Here is a 20,230-nt window from a genome sequence, read left to right as displayed (position 1 = left end):
GACAACTGGATAAACAAGATGTGGCACATATATACAATGGAATATTACTCAGCCATAAAAAGGAATGAAATTGGGTCATTTGTAGAGGCGTGGATTGATCTAGAGACTGTCATACAGAGTGAAGTAAGTCAGAAAGAGAAAAACAAATATCGTATATTAACTCATATATGTGGAACCTGGAAAAATGGTACAGATGAAGTGGTTTGCAAGGCATAAATAAAGACACAGATGTAGAGAACTAGCGTATGGACACCAAGGGGGGAATGTGCTGGTGGGGGTGGTGGTGGTGGGATGAATTGGGAGATTGGGATTGACATGTATACATTAATATGTATAAAATAGATAACTAATAAGAACCTGCTGTATAAAAAGTAAAATAAAATTCAAAAATTAAAAAAAACAGTCAGCTTGGTTTATTGAAAAACTTCATTATGCAAATGAGCAATAGGTAACCTATTAAGATGTGGTCTTACCATGTGTTCACTGACAGAAAAAAAATCAAGCCAATAGTTTGGTTAACTTTCTGGGAATAAATAAAATTGGCCTGTGATTAAAGTGTCCTATAATTATGGTTACATGCATATTAAGTTATGCATGTTAGATCATGATTAGAATATCTTCATTCCTGTTAGGGGCCTCATATCTGTACATATCTGATATCAACTAATGCACTCTAAATACATTATATCTTGGATTCTTATTTGTGGGTGTGTTGAATTTGATAACATTTTAACAGAATTAAAATACAGAATGTTTCTCCACTTGGAGTTCGGGATACATAATTTTTTTAAAAAATTAATTTATTAGTATTGGCTGCGTTAGGTCTTCCTTGCTGCATGTGGGCTTTCTCTAGTTGTGGCGAGCAGGGGCTACTCTTCGTTGCGGTGCACGGGCTTCTCATTGTGGTGGCTTCTCTTGCTGCGGAGCACGTGCTCTAGGCGCGTGGGCTTCAGTAGTTGTGGCGCATAGGCTTAGTTGCTCTGCGGCATATGGGATCTTCCCAGACTGGGGAATGAACCCATGTCCCCTGCATCGGCAGGCAGACTCTCAGCCACTGCGCCACCAGGGAAGCCCAGCCTTTAGTGGTTTTAAACACAAAGTATTTGTCCTTTTTGATTGTACTGTTGCTTTCTACTGAGTGTGATGGTCTTTTTCACAGATAGTGCAGGGATTAAAAACAGGTATTTGGATAAATATTCCCTAGGTTCCCATTCCCATCTCTGCCTTTTAGTGATTTCTTAAAATATTGGTTAATTTATTTAAATCAGTGCCTCTGTTTCCTCATCTATAGGATATGTATAATGACAATACCTACATTTGTTGTGAGGATTAAATGAGATTACTCATAAACTTGTTAGCATACTTCTCAGCACACTGTAAGCACTAAGTAAGTGTTAACTATTATTATTGTTTGCTGTTATATTATTTGTTATTACAGGCACCAACATAGTTTTAATCTACACTATAATGCCAAGAATTAGAGAAGGCTACATAGGATTGCAGCAGAGTTTTTTTCCCCCAGAATAGACATTGTTCAAGACAACTTGCCTTCATTATCAGCTGGTCCTGATTAGTTATGGATTTATAGCACCGAGGGTCTGCCATTGATGAAGTGGTTGCTGGCTTACAGATTTCACCAGTTATTTTGGCTACTGGAAAAAGAAAATGGGAGTGCTTGCCAGACAGCATTTTCTAGTAATGAATTTTATAAAACTCATGCATGTACATTGTTCCAAAAGATCTGGAGGACAGAATAGAGGAGAAACCATAGTTTTGTGTCTTGGGTTTACAACAGCATAAATAATGAAATATTGTAGTGAAACTGTATGGGAAATTAAGTCAGGTTTAAATGTGAAATATTTTGATACACTAAAGAAATTATAAAGCAGTTCTTAAAGCTATCTTCATGATGAATATATAATTTGGATATATTTAAAATAAGTCTGTAGTTAACAGTTAATATTTAGATATTAAAGTGAAGTTTACTTTTATAGAAAAATACAGGACAGTCAATTTAAATGATGAGATATTAAACTCTAGTGTAAATTACTTAGTTTATCATGCATATAGAACATTATGTATGCATACCACTAATTCAAATTATTGCTCTGCTGTATTATCTATTAATTTTTGTCAGTATGTATGTACTTATAAATTAGAAATGTTATGGTTTTATTGCTACTTTAAAGAATATATATGTATATATTTGCCTGTATATTGTGAATTTATACTATTTTAAGCATCCTTTCATACTAAGTTTGAATTCTGTTATTTAAAACTTTTCTTGTAAATGCCCCTATTATTGTTGTTCTATTGTTGTTAAAGTGCAATTTTGAAGCTCAAGATTATGACCTTGAAAGTCACATGTAAGAAAAAACTTGTTCCTCTTGAAGAAAATATTTTGACCACGGATATTTTGTTCGAGTCCATAAAGATTAATTTTGGTGCATTTGACTTACAGATACTACTTTTCACATGACAGAAAGCTATATAATAACTTTGGTCTCATATTTGTGGAGATGGACGGCCTAGTTTATACACACGAGCACATGTGTACACGCACACACACGCATACTAACACAGAGGGAGTGAAAATGATAAATGTACACACTATACATGGAATATCCAATTTTCAAATATCAGAGCATAATAAAGTGCGCTCACCATAAATGCCATCCTGAAAACTGAATTTTTAGTTTTGCTGCCAATTTCAAAAGACATTTTACCATATGTGTGCAAATAAACTCTTTATTTGTTCTCACTAATCTATAATTTCCTTGATGACAGGTAGCAGCTAGGTTATACTACGATTTATATCTCCCAGCAACTGGGCTACTTGTTGACTGATGTTCACATGAAGATTATGATCTGCTACATCTGCCCTTCATTTCAAATAACATTTATTATTATATCCAAATGTTAGTTAACAGACATTTTTTGCTGGGAGAAAAATCCAGTGATTCGGATTTTACTGCATTTTGGGAGTTTAGATGTTTATAAAATATTTTATGTCGCTTTGATTATATATATCAAGGTTCTATGTTGAGGCAATATTCAGATGGCATCTTTAGGCACAGTCCCTAAACCTGTTTTATATATTGCTTGCTATTTTCTAAAACCTTAGTGGATGGGTTTGTGTATTTGTTTGCTGTTTATACTTTTATTCTCTACACTCACAGCCATATTCTTGGAAATGCAGAATAACCCAAGGCTCAGACCTTGAACGCACTGGGGCCATGGTAGCTGGACTCCTCCAATCATCCAGAGGGTTCCTGCCAGAAAAACCCTTCAGAAATATATAGCCATGTAAATCCTGATTGTTTGAGGAGGCAAGTTTTAGCTGACCATTAAAGCTGCTGTGTGCTAGCTTAAAAGACTGTGGAGAAATGTCTATTTAGGCCTTCTGCCCATTTTTGGATTGGGCTGTTTGTTTTTCTGTTATTGAGTTGCATGAGCTGCCTGTATATTTTGGAGATTAATCCTTTGTCAGTTGCTTCTTTTGTCTTTTCATCTTGTTTATGGTTTCCTTTGCTATGCAAAAGCTTTTACGTTTCATTCTCCAAAGAAAATATACAGACTGCCCACAAACACATGAAAGGATGCTCAACATCACTAATCATTAGAGAAATGCAAATCAAAACTACAATGAGGTATCACCTCACACTGGTCAGAATGGCCATCATCAAAAAATCTACAAACAATAAATGCTGGAGGCGGTGTGGAGAAAAGGGAGCCCTCTTGCCTAAAAAAAAAGTGGTTCTGAAGAACCTAGGGGCAGGACAGGAATAAAGATGCAGACGTACAGAATGGGCTTGAGGACACAGGGAAGGAGAAGGGTAAGCTGGGATTAAGTGAGAGTGGCATGGACATATATACACTACCCAATGGAGAATAGATAACTAGTGAGAAGCAGCCACATAGCACAGGGAGATCAGCTCGGTGCTTTGTGTCCACCTAGAGGGGTAGGATAGGGAGGGTGGGAGGGAGGGAGAAGCAAGAGGGAGGAGATATGGATATATATGTATATGTATAACTGATTCACTTTGTTATAAAGCAGAAACTAACACACCATTGTAAAGCCATTATGCTCCAATAAAGATGTTAAAAAAAAAAAGAGACTGTGGAAACCTTCTGGCAGTTGTTAGAGCAATTACTTCTAGCCTTCCTTGTCTGCTAAGAGCAATAGGTGATTCTAAAATGTTCAGCCCTCTGGAGTTCCTGAATTTGCAGTGTGAAGTGTTAGGAAAGTCTGATAAATGTTTTCATGAAATAAAACACTCTGAAATGGGCTTTGGTTTGTTTGCTGGTTGGTTTGTTTTAAAACTCTTCTGATTGTGCGATACAAAATAAGAGCTGGGTGTCTGCCAACACATGCGAACTATATTAAGAAATTTACACTTTAAGAGGAAGCATAGTCAGTAGACAGATGTATAATTATTTTAAAACAGTCTATTGAGCTGGTATTAGCAACAGATAAGGCAATTTAACAGCAAAAATGGTTATACAAGAAGTAAATTTAGGTAAATTCAAGAAATGCTCAAAATTAGTTGCTTTAAGGATGATAGATATTTAATGGTTCTAACCTGATTTTCCTAAAGTGCTGGATGCATATTGTCTAATTTAGAAGAGGTTGTAGTGTGGAGATTTTTACTTTTGTCTCATCTGATTTTAATCTGAAGCTTTTCATTAAAACCTCACAGTTCACCCTTAATCTGACCTTTTTTCTTACATTTGCTTTTGAGGGTAAATTATACAAAAACTTTTCTTAGCATCTGATGACACTTTTAGAACTCCACCTCCCAGATATAAGTACTTCATTATTACATGTATAATTATTTCATTTCTTTAATATAAATATTAAATGATTAGAACACGTCTTATCTTTTAAATTATGTGTTATGTGAATAGTACAAGAAGGTTTTATTTATAATTTTTCATGAGAGCAAATCTACCTAATCAATGGTTCATCTGCTATTTTTTGTAACTTTTATCTTATACCACTTTTTCTGTAATTAGTTAAAATTTATGAAAGTTTAAAATTTTAATATCTGTGCATTTGATTACTACTTGCATCTGAGTCATATATCTTTAGATATCCATGTTAGGTGATTTGATTAGATGGATACTGTTAACATGTATTTTATTTGTGGAATGAAAGAAAAAAATATCTTTATTCTCAGTTTAAATTATGTCTTTCAATTCCTAGTATGCTCTTTAACAGTAACATTACTTGTGTGTGTTTATATTTTCAAAAATTAAATTCTTTAATATACTTAAACATTTAAACATCATTTACCAATCCCTTAACAAGTATAAGGTCCTTTGTCAATTTTCAGAAACAAATAACATCAAGAAGGATCAGACCTTTAGGGAGTTCACAGTCTACTGGAGAAACATATACAAAAACAAATATTTAAAATGTAGTGAATTATGTAATTATAGTTCAACTAATATGAAAAGCAAATTTTGAGAATACTGTGGGCTAAAAGTAAATTTTGATTAGACTTCCCCTTACCATTATTGGAAAAAACTTTTCCAATAATTTATGAACCAATAGAAGAACTAGGATAATGTGTATTCAGCTTTATTCTGCTATGAATTTAATGTAGAATAAATTCTGGGGTTGTTATTTTTAGGAAAGCAGCACCCTTGCTTTGAACAGGATTGGAGCCATCTAGGATATGATGCAGAGTGAACATCAGGCGATGTGTCAATTGTTGATTATACATATACTTACAAATCATTCTGGAAGGCACAGAAGTTTAGCTTGCATTTTAAATTAATTTGTGATTTATTTTGTAGAGAAGCATGATACTTTGTTGAGGGTACACTAAAGTCTTCTTCATAAGTAATTTAAGGTGAAAATAGAACCATCAGGAGGTGTTAAAAGTTATCTGTGGATGCTAGCTGAAAAGTAAACCAGTGTAAATAAAAAGGAACAAGAGGTGTGTGGAGGGGTGAAATGGGTGAAGGGGATTAAGAGGTAAAAATTACGAGTTATGAAATAAACAAGTCACAAGGATGTGATGTACACCTCAAGGAATATAGTCAATATTTTATAATAACTTTGCCTTGTGTGTAATCTATAAAAAAATCAAATCACAATGTTGTATACCTGAAACTAATATAATATTGTGAGTCAACTATACTTCAATTTTAAAAATATAAGAGATGTATAGAAGAAAATTTGCAGAAATTCATAGTGAGAGAGAGATATCTCTTCTTTCTCTCCCTCCCTCCCTCCCTCCCTTCCTTCATTCTCCTCCTTCTTCTATCTCCATCTCCATCTCCATCTCTATATTTTTCTCTGTATTTCACCAAATCCAAGATTTACTGATCTTGGCTCTTGCTTGATCTTAATAAGAGGCAACAATGAAAGTTTTTACACAACTTTCTAACAATTGTCATCTGGCTGATAGTGATTATAAGACACCATTGACTGTAAAATGCACCATTTTTTCCATGATGTAAAAATGTGAGAAAAAAAAAAGTGTCTTAGAATTGATAAAAAGCCTAAATGGTAGAGTAGGCTACCAAACTATCCAAACTCTGAAGGGAAGGCTTTCATGTGTTTTTACACATTTTCTGCTTTGTCTGTACCTTCTCTCCATATCTTTATCTAGCTAACTCTTCTGCTCAAATGTCTTTCAAAACTTAAAAGAATCAACTTTCCTAAGAAGACTTTCCCTGACGCTTCCATAAAATTTACATCTGCCTTTACTTTGCTTTAGAGAAAATTTGCGTATCCCTCCAATTGCACTTATCACACCACGTCATGGAGATTTACTTGTCTTAGTGCCTTATTCTAAAATAAATTCTTTGAACTTTAAAATATAATGAAACTTTTGTCTCCAAAATCAAGTATCATATATAAGCAGCTTATGATAAAGGATCAATAGATGTTTGTTGGATGAAAATTCAGTAAAGCAGCTGACAAACTATGAATGTTAAATATTTTTATTACCATTTCACAAAGGAGAAAACTGGAGATTCAGGGAAGCTGAATGATTTGCCCAATAATGGTGCCAGGACTCAAACTTACTTCTTCTATATTCTAGTCCCAAAGCTCCCTCCATTGTTCAAACTCAGTGTTGTGTTTTCCTCTTGCTAATTAGGTGACATCAAGTGATCACACACCTAATATTGGCTTAGGGACAAATTATGGCAGAGAAGACCCCATTTTGAAAATTAATGTTCTGGCAAATTAAGTTGTGTGTGAATGTGGAATTATGTCCACAATAGCCATGACAGTGAAACTGGATGTTGTTCAGTACTAAATGAATGCATTTTCAGAGGTTACTCTTAGTGGATTCCATCATGTGAGGTTTATTTTAGGATACACTTTGGGCCAAAATATCAGGCATTGGAATACATTGATAGCTAGATTTTGGACTTCTTTTACATAATAAACATTAATAATTTTGGAACAATTATAAATGCCTGATATTACTTGATATATCTCCTATACTTTAACTTGAGCCTTATTTAAAGTGTCTTTAGATTAAAGATTTATGTAAAATTGTACAAATTTATTGTTTCTTTCTGTGTTTATAGTTAAAATTCTTAGCTCATAGGGTATATCAATAACATGAAAATCTTATGATTAATATTGTATTTTTGAGCAAGCAGCAATACCTCTTTGAAAACTCTTGAGGTTTTCAACTGCATAAAGAAGCACATGTAAATTACTAGAGAAAAAAGTGAATAATTTTGCTTTCATTATAATTTTCATATAAATTATAAACATCTTCCATCATAATCACAGGTGCAACCCATGGGAATGTTGCAACTTGAGGCTAGCTTGTCTTTTAGGAAATAATATACATGGGTCCATAATACACTTTCCAACATGAATACCAATATTAATGAGAAATATATTAATATAAAAATTATGGAATGGTGTGAAAATGTTTCAGAAAAATATAGATTATTTAAAATTTATAATTTTGGAGGTTTTGTATCTAATGTACTATTTTTAAAAAACTGAGATAGCAATCTTTCTTCAGAATTTGAAAATATATTGTTGTCACAGAAAATGTATAATCACCAGAACAAGTAATTGGTAATTGGCATAGTTTTGTATCAATATTTTTATATGTTGACACTTTTTTTTTCAATTTTTTATATCTAAGAAATCATAACAAGATGAAATGTGTAAATAAAACTGTTAATAAATTCAATCAGAAAAAAATGTTTTAGAAGGGTTTTTGTATAAGGTGAAGCTTTACTACTAATTCTTTGAGAGTAAAGTTTTTACTCTCCCTTGAAGAATGTTTCTGAAAACAGTGCCAGAATTTAAATAATAAAAATGAAACCCAATTTGCATTTTTGTACTAGCAAATATGTAAGCCCCCTAGGGAATCCAAGTACTTTTATTTAATGAATATGAGTGAAAAGATGTAGCCTTTTCTTGTTTTGGTGAAGTACACATCTGTGATTATAATTTATGTCTTGTAGTGATGGTAGCAAAAGTTCTCTGGCTATATTCTAAAGGCAGTAAAGGATCCCTTCCTCTTTTCAGAGGAGGAGTAAATTAAGAATAAACAGATTAATAAAAGGAGAAACAAATAGGACACGTAAAAAGGCATGTTCAATATATGATCAATGAAATCTGAAGCACTCAAAATGGTGACTAGTTTTATGAATGCTTTATTTGTGCCAAAGGACTTTGTCTTTCAAGCTCTCAAGTTCAGTATATATAAATCAGATTTCATTATTTATTAAACTAGATTGAAATTATGTTTAGGGTAAAACTTCCATGTATTATTTTTATCAATGATATTTACTTTTAATTATGTAAACACATTTAAACATTTATTATTGAAAATTTTAAACATGTACCCATAACTCATGGCTTTTCATAATTTTCATAACTTTCATAATTCATTTTTATTCTATACCACTACTCATTCACTCTCCAGATTTATACTGAGGTAAAAATCACACAACATTTTATTTCACCCACAAATATTTCAACTGCATCTCTAAGATAAAGATGCAATTTTAATAGCATAAAAACAAAATCATTTCACACTTAAAGATTAGCAATAATTCCTTAATGTCCAGTAACCAATGTTCAAATTTTCTCACAAATTTTTGTTTTTCAAATTAAGATTTTATTAATGTTCACATATAACAATTTGTTGCTTTACTTTTTAAGCCTTTTTTAATCTATATGTTCCTATCCTAACACTAGCTCAATCTCTTTTTCTCTCTCTCTATCTCTCTGTGTCTTTTCCTTGCAAAATATCTGATGAAGAATTAATATCATTCCCCCAATCTGGATAGTACCGATTGCCCTCTGCGGTGTCTTTTTAATCTGTTCCCTGTTTCCCTGAACTTTTTATAGATCGATAGTTTCATTGAAAGGCTGGTACGAGAATCTTGAAAATCCACTCATATAATGAAGAAAAGGGAGGAAAAGTACTGCTGTAGATTTAAGTATTTTTAAGATGAAAATGAGATGCACAATTCAATTAACATATATTATAGATGTTGAAACTGAGATCCAGCGATACATCAAAAGTCATAAAACTTGTAGATGGCACAGTCTCTTATAGAATCCTGGTGTCCTAAATGAGGAGAGGAGTAGAAATTTCAGGATACAGAAAGTGCCCTGTACCTAACAAAGAAAAATAGGATATATTAATAAGTAAGTAGCACTTTCAATCTGAAGATATGTGTCTTCCTTACTGTAAACTGACCATGTAACATGAGGCAAGTTGTTGATTTTCTGAACCCATGGCAGATATCAGAATGGTTATGACTTTTTTTTCCATAGGAAAAGTACAGAAATACAAATATCTAGTCAAATAGCATTTAATTGGCTGTCAAAGGATACAGTGAATTCATCTGGCCTGCCAGGTGCCTGGGTGGGATTTAGCCACTGCCATTCAGATGTGCAGCTTCAGGGGTCTCCCCAAACCAGCAGGAGCCAGAGAAACTCCTGCAGAGGGTTTTTCTGAGCAGCCAGAGAGTCCACAATTGTTAGGTTTTGAGGTGTATTATGGCGAAAGCTACAGTTCTAGGTGCAGGTTTTGTTTCTGTTGCTCTGCTCTTATTAAATATATTTATAACAGGAAAACATCTGTGCTAAATGTTTAAAAACTGTCACTTAAGGCTGACAGAACTTCTCCTTTGAGATTTTCTATCGGATGAACTTTCCTAGCTGGATAGTAATTCAGAAAGTTGGCCATCTCAATACATATTCACTGCATGAAACTGCCCCATGGGAATTCATTTTTCTCTTTTATCAATGAAGAAGGGATGCAGACTGAAAATGCTCCATGGCCTCTGGTTACAACACCTCTGCTTTCTCACCAAATGAAGAATATCATGCCAGGGTCACTGACTGCAAAATAAATGAGTCAAGGACACTTGCTGTAAAGGTGAACACTGGAATTTGAAAGGTCAAAAAGTCCATTGTCTCCTGATAATTCCCCCACTATCTTTAGATGGTAAGACCAAAAAATTCAATATTTTATATTAAGGTATTGCTTCCAGAAAACCCCTGTTAAAATGTAAATATTTGCCTAGAGTTCCTTGCCACCACTTATATCACAATTATAGCATAAGGCAATTCAGATTTATTAGATATTATAGATTTGATATCTGAAAACACAGAAAGTCAAACATGACTGAAAAGTGAGATGCCCATACACTGTGAGTCCATCCTGTTCATAGGAGTGCCAGTTAGGCAATTAGATGGTACAGGACACATGTGTTAGGTGGATTAGATAGGGTTGCCAATGGCTGGCAAGTTTTAAAGACAGGATAAAGGGTAATTTTCATCAAACTTGCTACTTTCTAGGACCTTTTAATTTCAATCCAGCTTTACCTTTCTAGGATCCCTTGAGTTAATGAGAGCTGACTTCATTCACAATTTGCTCTGGTTAATTACGGCAGTGTTTTAGCTGAATGCCCCAAGGTACTGATGCAGTCTACAACCACTTCAAGCCTCTGAACACTAGAAATCCTGGCAGGACCCTGGAGACAAGTTTATCAATATCTCACGTATTTATTATTTTTAAAAACTATGCAAAATCTATAGCTACATGGGTAATGATACTACAGTGTTAAACAGTACCTGTACCTGATTACCTGTAGATTTTTCAAAACCTTGAAATCATTTTCCTGCTAATTCTCAGACCATGTACTTTGGACAATTCTTAACATATGCTTTTCACAAGATAACGCTCGAGTATTTTATGTCCCAATCCTTAGAATTTCAACATAAAACCTAATACTTTATTTTTAACAGTTCTTTGAGACACTTAATTGGGAAACATAATTCTTAGAGCATACAAGATACATCCTTGGCCTGGGCTCCAGGACACATAAACTCGTAGTGTCAAGTCAGCTACCCGTGATCTGTGTGACTTTGGAACGATAGCCTGATCGCTGTGAGAGATTTTTTTAGCCCCTGCATGAGGAAGCAGTTTGCTCCCCTGCCTGTTTATGCAGGTCTGCCTTCCCTCTCACCACCTGCCATTTGCCAGACTCCAGGCCATAGTACTTCAGCTCACATCAGGATCTGCAGTTATCCGAGGTCTTGCTTTTAGGCCTTTATACCTGCTATCAAGGGAAGTTTTTTTAAAATTAATTTTCATTGGAGTATAGTTGATTCACAGTGTTGTGTTAGCTTCTGCTGTATAGCAAAGTGAACCAGTTATACATATACATATATCCACTCTTTTTTAGATTCTTTTCTGATATAGGTCATTACAGAGTATTGAGTGGCGTTCCCTGTGCTATACAGTAGGTCCTTATTAGTTATCTATTTCATATATACAGGGAAGGTTTTGAAGCAAGATCCTAGAAAGAGTTCTGTCCGTGTTATAGAACTTTCACCTACATAGTCCAATGATTTCCTAATTCAGCTCTTGAAATTTTTTTTGTTTCTAAGCCCCAAGAAATCACATTTTTTGGAAATAGAAGTGTCAACATGGAATAGAATTACAACTATGCCTGTGTAAATAAGAGCAACAATTCCTTCCATTTACATGGTGATTTAGACATAACCAAAATTCTGATGTATATTGTCTCATTTTCTCTACAATGACCCTGTGAGACAGAGATGTTATTATTTCTCTTTTTATTTTTTTTTTTGCTGAAATTGATCTTAGTTTGTGACATTGCCAGAGGCTTCTCATTCTAAATTCAGTACTCCTTTTGTTAATCATTTGCATAAATAATTATTAATATACTAATTAATATTAACATAGTCCTGGATAAAAATAAAAGCTTCTCATTTTTCACAATTAAAATGTAGTAATATAGTTACTATTAACTACAACCTTTCACCTCAATTCTTTTATACCAGGGGCATTTGTAACATGAGAACTGATAACTATTACCTTAGCTACAGTGCCAAAAAAAGATATAAGAAAGTCCCTCTGAGACTACAGTTGCAGAAATAATAGAAAACGTTTTTTTCTGTTTTGACCATCCTCTCCATTTTTGTAGATGCAGATAATTATTATATGTCCAAGACAAAGAGTAGCACCTCCAATGCCATTGGGTTGGGGGGTGGGGGAATGGAGTAAATCATGTTTTTCCCTTCTCTTGCAAAGTTTATTTTAATCTGCTTTCTCATGAGGAAAATTTTTAAAGTTTATATTTTATATATGCTGAATAAAACAATAGATAGTCTAAGTCTTACTTTATTGGTAATTTTTTTTTACGTAGAAGTAGGGACAGATGTCTATATTCTGAGAAACTGTGTCTCTGATTTGGTTGAGTTAGAGGTGAATATCAAAAATTGAGAGGATTCATCCTAATTTTAAAGTTCAGGTAATTAAACTTAAATACATGTAATGCTAGTCATTCTTAATTGAGAGTTGATTTTTATCAATCAGAGTTTTCATAACTTTCAACAGATAAAAATAAAGCCTAATTTAGTATGAACTAATAAATTATCTTGTGATTCTTTAGACCATAGAAACACAGAACTGTATTAAAAGTTGAATGTGTTCTAGAAAAAGTAATTAATGTTATCACAGTTAAAATTGATTTATGAAATAACCAAAACCTCATGGAAAGATAATTTGTAAACTAATGTTGGATATGCATTCAACTTTCTAGTTCTCATGAGTCATGTCTTAGCTAAGTGTTCAGTACTCAGAGAGGTTTTCTCTGAACCACCCTATCTAAGAAATTCACTATATTCTCCCCAAATCAAGCTCCAACAATTTCCTTTATAGACCTCATTACTACCTTAAATTATCCTATTTTTACATTTATCAAATATAGTATTCTATCTTTTCCCTTACTACAATATAAGCCAAAATACAATATGGACACAACTTATCTTTCCAGGATTTTATCCCAACATCCTTTATAGAAATCATACTTTACAGCCAGATTGGAATATTGCTTGCTTCTTAAATAGATACATATTCTCTTACACATCCCCCATGCTGTCCTCTCCACCTGTGTATTCCCCTTCATCTCTCACTATGAAAACTATTTAATTTCCAATGCTCATGTCAGCTTCGCGTCCTCCTTTATTCATTTTTGATTATTCAGCTGCATGTAACTTCTTTGTCTTTTGAATAATTGTTACATTTTGAATTTCTTTTGGAATGTATCTCCCTACACATTATATTATGACTTTTGTATACTTGCCTAATAATTACGAATTTATAAGGTACTTGACGTCAAATACTATGCTTAATTCCCTTTGTATTTTCTGCTATTTACATTGGTCATACTGCTCAAAAATATTTCTCAAGTTAAATGGCAACTTCACTTGGCTACTAACAAGTTCAAAGTGTTACTTTCTCTTTCTTTTTTTTCCTTCTCTTTCTATAGATATAGATTTAGATAGATATAGGTAGATAGATAAAATTTCCCTTGCTGAAAGAAATGACAGTCAAAACTTTGGAGTTCACTGTAACAACTTCGAGAAAAAAAAAGACACAATTAGAGAGTTTATGTATCTATTTTTTCCTTCCTAACCAGAAAAAAATATTGAATGCACACATATAGTCTTATAATAACACATGTATAATTTTTTTTTTTTTGGTCCGCTTGGCATGTGGGATCTTAGTTCCCTGACCAGGAATGGAACCCGCGCCCCCTGCATTGGAAGTGCCGACTCTTAACCACTGTACTGCCCAGGAAGTCCCATAACACAAGTCTAATTATCCTTAAGTTAATATGCAGTAATATATTTCCAGGATCTAATCTTAATAAAATATAAAGAAATGACATTTTTGGCAAGTTTACAGTTCTCTGTATTGTAAATTATACCACAAAATGTTTTTACTTGGTTTAATTCTCTATAGTAAAATAACTCAGGAAAATTAACAGGAAAAATGTCTATTGGATCATATTCTTGAGCCTTAAAATTATGAAGTGATCAAAATTGAAATTATTCAGCTGGAGAGAGTCCATTATTAGAGAATTCATCAAAGACTTACAACTTTATTTTCTATTGATATATTTCCTAGTGCTTTTTTCTTTTTTTGGACCGAAGTATTCATTGTAGTGTTGACTTGGAAGAATAATGAGTTTTTTGTTTTTTTCCAGAAAATAATCCTTTAAGGTACTCTTTTATAGTTTTCTAAAAATCCAAAATTATTTAAAACAGCTAATTGAAAACTCCTATCATGGGTTGGCATTAAACTCGACATAAAGGGAACTGTGAATAAAGAAAGACTTGGTTTCCCTGTTCATGGGCAAGATCAACAAGAACTCAATGCTAAAAATTTACCATTATTATCATCAGTTTACCATCATCACCAGCTTTTAACAATTTGTGAAGCTTAGTTAACAATTTTAATATTCAGAAGATTAACCCAATTTCCTTAAGAACAACTTTAAAGATATTATTCTTGTTAATGTCTTCATTTTATAAGTAAACATTTCCATCATAAAATTTCTTTCAATGATGAGTATAAACATAGTAAAACACAAATTTAAATGTATAGTTTCTGAAAAACTTCTTAGACCAAAATGTGTTGAACACAGAACTTGCAAGAAATGGGCCTGAATAGTTACCTCTAATAATAGTTTTTACATACAATGGGTAATGTCATTTTACCGATATGTGAATATTAGTTTCCCAAAGAACTCAGAATATATAATATATAATTTTGTATCAATATAAAGTATTTTAAGAAATATATTGTTCTTTAAATATATATATATATGTATCTATATACACACATACATATCCTAATTCTTTAGAGTGCTTTGAAGCAAAGAACGATTTACATTTTATGCAAGTCCACTATGGTATTTTGCAGGCCTTTTATATGGTATTTTGTGAAAGGAATTGGAATTGACAGCAACCATAAAGAAAAGAAATCTCCATATAATAGGCATTCACAATATTTAACCACTGAATCCAAGGAAGTTGAAAAAATGCATTGTCCTTTCTTAGCTCAATTATTTCTCTCTCCACCTTCTACAGAGGCAGAAGTCTAAATGACAATTAATTTGCTGCTTTTCCATTTGACAATATAGTCTTCATTGAATAAATGAAAAATGCTATCCAACTTTGAACTGACAGAAGAATCCAGTATGACATTTCATTTAGGGAAAGTAATTAAACATTAGTAATAAAGTTTCAGGAATTATATTTTATTCATCAATTAAATAAATCAATTATTTATCAATTAATTAATATCAATTATTTATCAATTAATTAAGTATAACATGAAAACATTTCATTAGTATACTTAGATTATTTTTAGACTTATATTTACAAATATTTGAAATGATTGCTTGTACAGCAATGACAGAGATATGAATATCCACAGATTTACTTATGTTTTGTATATCAATATATTTAAGATAGATATACTGTTTTAATATCTCTACATTTGCATGAAATAAAAATTATATTATACTGGAATTAGTATTTATGCTAAATAATATAAGTATATATATTTTCATCTAACATATTACATGCAAATATGTCACCATTTTAGGGCAAACTAGCTGGACTTGAGAGGAAGTGTGCCATTTTCTTTTTTATTTATGTACCTACAAGAAATAGATTAACTCAGGTCAAATTAAAAGGCATATTTATTCATTGTCTACATTTCAGATACATATTTAACTTAAATTTAGATTTCATGAAAAATCACATGGTAAAGAATATGTGAAACACATTATAATTTTTTGCTTCTAAAATTTCTCACATTTTCCCTTAGCTGTTCTACCAATAGTTCCATCTAACTTTCTCTAAGGGTCCACACTTTATTGTGTTTTTCCTAAACTTGCTTATATATGGATGTATTAAATATGGGTTTAAAAAAATTTTCTCTGTGGAACTCTATAATTACGACAGTATCTCTGAATTATCAATTATGATAGCTGCACACAAGGCAGCTGCCATCTCCTCTCTCTTTCTACCATCATTATATATGTCTCTGTATGCATCCTTACTAACAAAAGTGCCCCTCTTTCTTCTTTTAGACAGTTGTACTTTTCCTTAGTCCTTGATTTATCACTACTACCCACTCAAAAACCTTCCCCAGACTATTCGTCTCTTCATTTAGTTCTTGCTACACACCTGAAAAATGTGACATATACAGAGTAAAGAATAGAGCCTTCAAAACTTGGAAAGTTTAAATCTGATTCTGATATTCATGATCTCTTTAGCCCTGAACCATTACCTTTAGTGTGAAAAACCATTTTTCCTTATCTATAAAATTTATTATGTAGAAGTTGTCATTAACATAATGAAATACCTGGAGAGCATTTTATTTTATTAAGGAAGGAAGGAAGGAGGGAAGGAAGGAAGGAAGGAAGGAGGGAAGGAAGGAAGGAGGAAAGGAGGAAGATAGGAAGGAAGAAGCAAAGAAAGAAACCAGGAAAATAAAAAAATGTGTAAACAAAACAAAATAAAGTAGGAAATCATTGTCTCTCTTTAGATCTCTATGTTAATAAAAAATGAGTAGGTAATTTAAATTTATTTTACAGTTTATTTTAATTTAATTAATTAATTTTATTTATTTATTTATTTTATTTATTTTACAGTTGAGATAACAAATATTCTCTGCCAATTTTTCGAAATAAGTGAACCTAGCTGGGCTTTTCCTCAATTAATAAAAACTTCAGTTCACTTTTAAGTACATTTTTAATGCCTTTACTGACTGATTTTCATGCCTATAAGATTTCTATTACTTTTCTGATTTTTTAATATAAGCTGAGCTCTCTTCCTCAATTCATTCTCATAATAATGATTATCAGATCATATTAGCTCTTCATTAGAATCAGATGTTGGGCTAGGTTAAATATCAAGTTTGCATTCAAGGAGCTCACATTCTAATAGAGAGACAGTGATTAAAAATAAATTAATAACTCAATGTAAAGTGGAGAATCATTGTAAAACTTTATCTAGCCCTGATGGCATGATCAGATTTGATTATTAGGTATATTACTTGTTGTAGCAATGCCTGAAATAGATCAGATACCAGGGGAAATAAAGAGAACTATTTTGGACTATGTTACAGCAGTTTCTACCAGTAATGGCACTGGCCTGAACTAAGACAGATATGGGAATTCTTTGGATTGAATTGATTAGGGAACTGTTAAGATAAAATCAATAGAATTTGGTAGAATATTTGAATATGAGGGTCGTAAAAGAGGAACTTCCAGATTTCTGGCTATCATAGTGGCCATTCAACCCCATATGAAATATAAGAAAAGGAAGAGATTTATTCATTTTGAAGGATAGACAATGAAATCAATTTTGAACGTTAAAATTTTTTTTGACTGTACAGCATGCAAGTGGAAATATCCTGAAGAAAATTAAATGGAGCCATGTCAACTTAAGAAAGTAGTTTAGATCTATTAAGAAAATCTAGGAATTCTGATCCAGTCACATTTAAATTTGTGCTTTGTTTGATATATAGCTCTTAACCTCACGGTGCTTCAGTTGGTTCATTTATATCCTAGCAACCTAATGGAGAAAGAATATTAATTTTATTAATACAATTAAAGTGCTTAAATAATTCGTGTAATGTATGTGCCCAATGAATGTCAGCTAAAACAAAGAAAAAAAGGGATGTCTTTATTTACATATCATCTGGAGTGAAACTTTGTCTTAACTAAGTTGTTCTGGAACGAGATGGTTTTAAAGGAACGTGCAGCAGCTTGTAGGAGGAGATTAAAAAATTACCATAAATTAAGGTGTCCTGTGAGAAGGCCAAATCCCAGATTCAACTGATGGGCAAGCGTTACACAGTAATGACTGTCTACGATTTGCTCAAAATTATTCAGCAAGTGAACTGAAGACCAAAAAGTCCATTTGATTCAAAGTCTATCCTACCATACTTTTTAGAAAATTTTGGTTATTTATTATTGTAACCATCTAAAACTCATGAACCAGCAGGTTTATCAAACCTAAATATTCTTGGACTCTATTCTGTTCCATTGACCTCTATGTCTATCTTATGCCAACCCCACACTGTCTTGAATATTTGTAGCTTTAAAGGTACCTAGTTTTAATTTTCTTAAAAATACAAAAAAAGGACATTATATGTACTCCACCCAATTTAAGTTATATCTGAAAATAATACAAATGGCAAGACCCAACTCACCATTCCCTTAAATAACACAAATTTGTTGGCCTTTGTAATGTATGGAATCATGTGGCCACAATGGAAAATTCTGGAATATTCCTGTCTTATTAAGTCTGAATAAGATATTAATGTTACCAGGTGACAGGAAAAGTTGACAGGTGAGAAACAAAATATAAGTTATGTTTGCCATTCAACCAGTATTCATTTCAAATATATTTTTAACACTTAATACGTGTCACACATAGCTTTGGAGAACCTGCAGAGAACAGGAAGAAAATGTCTCTGATTCATGGAGATTAAAATCTAGTAGTAGAGGGCCTCCCTGGTGGCGCAGTGGTTGAGAGTCCATCTGCCGATGCAGGGGACACGGGTTCGTGCCCCGGTCCGGGAAGATCCCACATGCCGCGGAGTGGCTGGGCCCGTGAGCCACCGCTGCTGAGCCTGTGTGTCCGGAGCCTGTGCTCAGCAATGGGAGAGGCCACTACAGTGAGAGGCCCGCGTACCACAAAAAAAAACAAGGGTAAGAATGGATGTCACTAAATAATTTGTCATTTTTTCCACAAACAATGTAATCCAATACTTGTTTCAAATTGTAAGTCTAGTACTGTTGGGAGAATCGACTGGACAGTGGTGAGCACATGTAGAAACAGGTGCCCAATGTCAGGAGACAATTGCAAAATCCCAAGAAACATTTGGTGGTGGTTTGGGCAAGGTGGTAACTACAGAGCCTGGGCTTAGATTTTCAGATTGAGTAACTAGATATATATTTGTACAATTACTGAAAAAGAGAACAGATTTTCTTATAGGATGGAATTAAAATTTAGATTTTATTTTCTTACATATTAATATTTTGTTGATTCTTTGGCATCTGAGTGAAAATGGTAAGTTGAGAGTTGGCTAAATTGATCAAAACTCGTAGGAAAAATCATGGACAAGGTTTTCAATTTGGGGTCATTAGTATGTTAATGCTTTTAGAAAGAAAATGATGCAGGGAAGTGAGAAGTGGCAAAGTGGCTGATGGTTTAAAGAATATCGGAGGCCATCTGGGAGGCAGAAGCCCCAAAAGGATGAAGAGGAAAAGAAGACAGACACGAGGGAAAGCCCTTTTCCTTTTCTCTTACTAGAGAATTAGGTGTGTTCATTCAGGTGACTAAAGCAAGGGTATTATTTGGTTAAAGTACTAGAAAGTTCTTGATTCGATTTGTTCTCTGTTTTGTGCTTCCACTTCCCTGTTTTCCTCCCCCCTCTAGTTCTCTGTATAATTATCTTTCTGTCAAATACCATTATTAATTTTTAAATACATTTTCTGTTAATTATCTCAGAGAGGATACACCAAATACTCAGTGTAAATTATTTTCCCACAGAATCTACTTATTTATTTTATAAAATTTACCACAATTTTTAATTTGTTCTAATTTATTGTGCAAAATGTCTGTCTTACTTAGAATGTAATTTTTGTGCTTTGCACAAAATTGAAACTCTTCAAAAATTTGACTCTTGACCATTAGGTGTGTTTTTTAGGGTTCTTTCTATGTGACCTTCTCTCTAAGAGCACACTGCTGGCTGCATAATACACCCAGGAAGGGACCCTGCCCAGGAAGACTGAGAATGTGTGACTCAGTCTGAGGCTCTAGGCCTTAGGGACACATTGATTTTTTCCCTTTGGTCTTCCATGAATTTTTTTCTTAGGA

Source organism: Neophocaena asiaeorientalis, unplaced genomic scaffold (assembly GCF_003031525.2).
Source record: "Neophocaena asiaeorientalis asiaeorientalis breed wild unplaced genomic scaffold, Neophocaena_asiaeorientalis_V1.1 scaffold158, whole genome shotgun sequence".
NCBI lineage: Eukaryota > Metazoa > Chordata > Mammalia > Artiodactyla > Phocoenidae > Neophocaena > Neophocaena asiaeorientalis.
Note: the sequence above shows the minus strand (reverse complement) of the source record.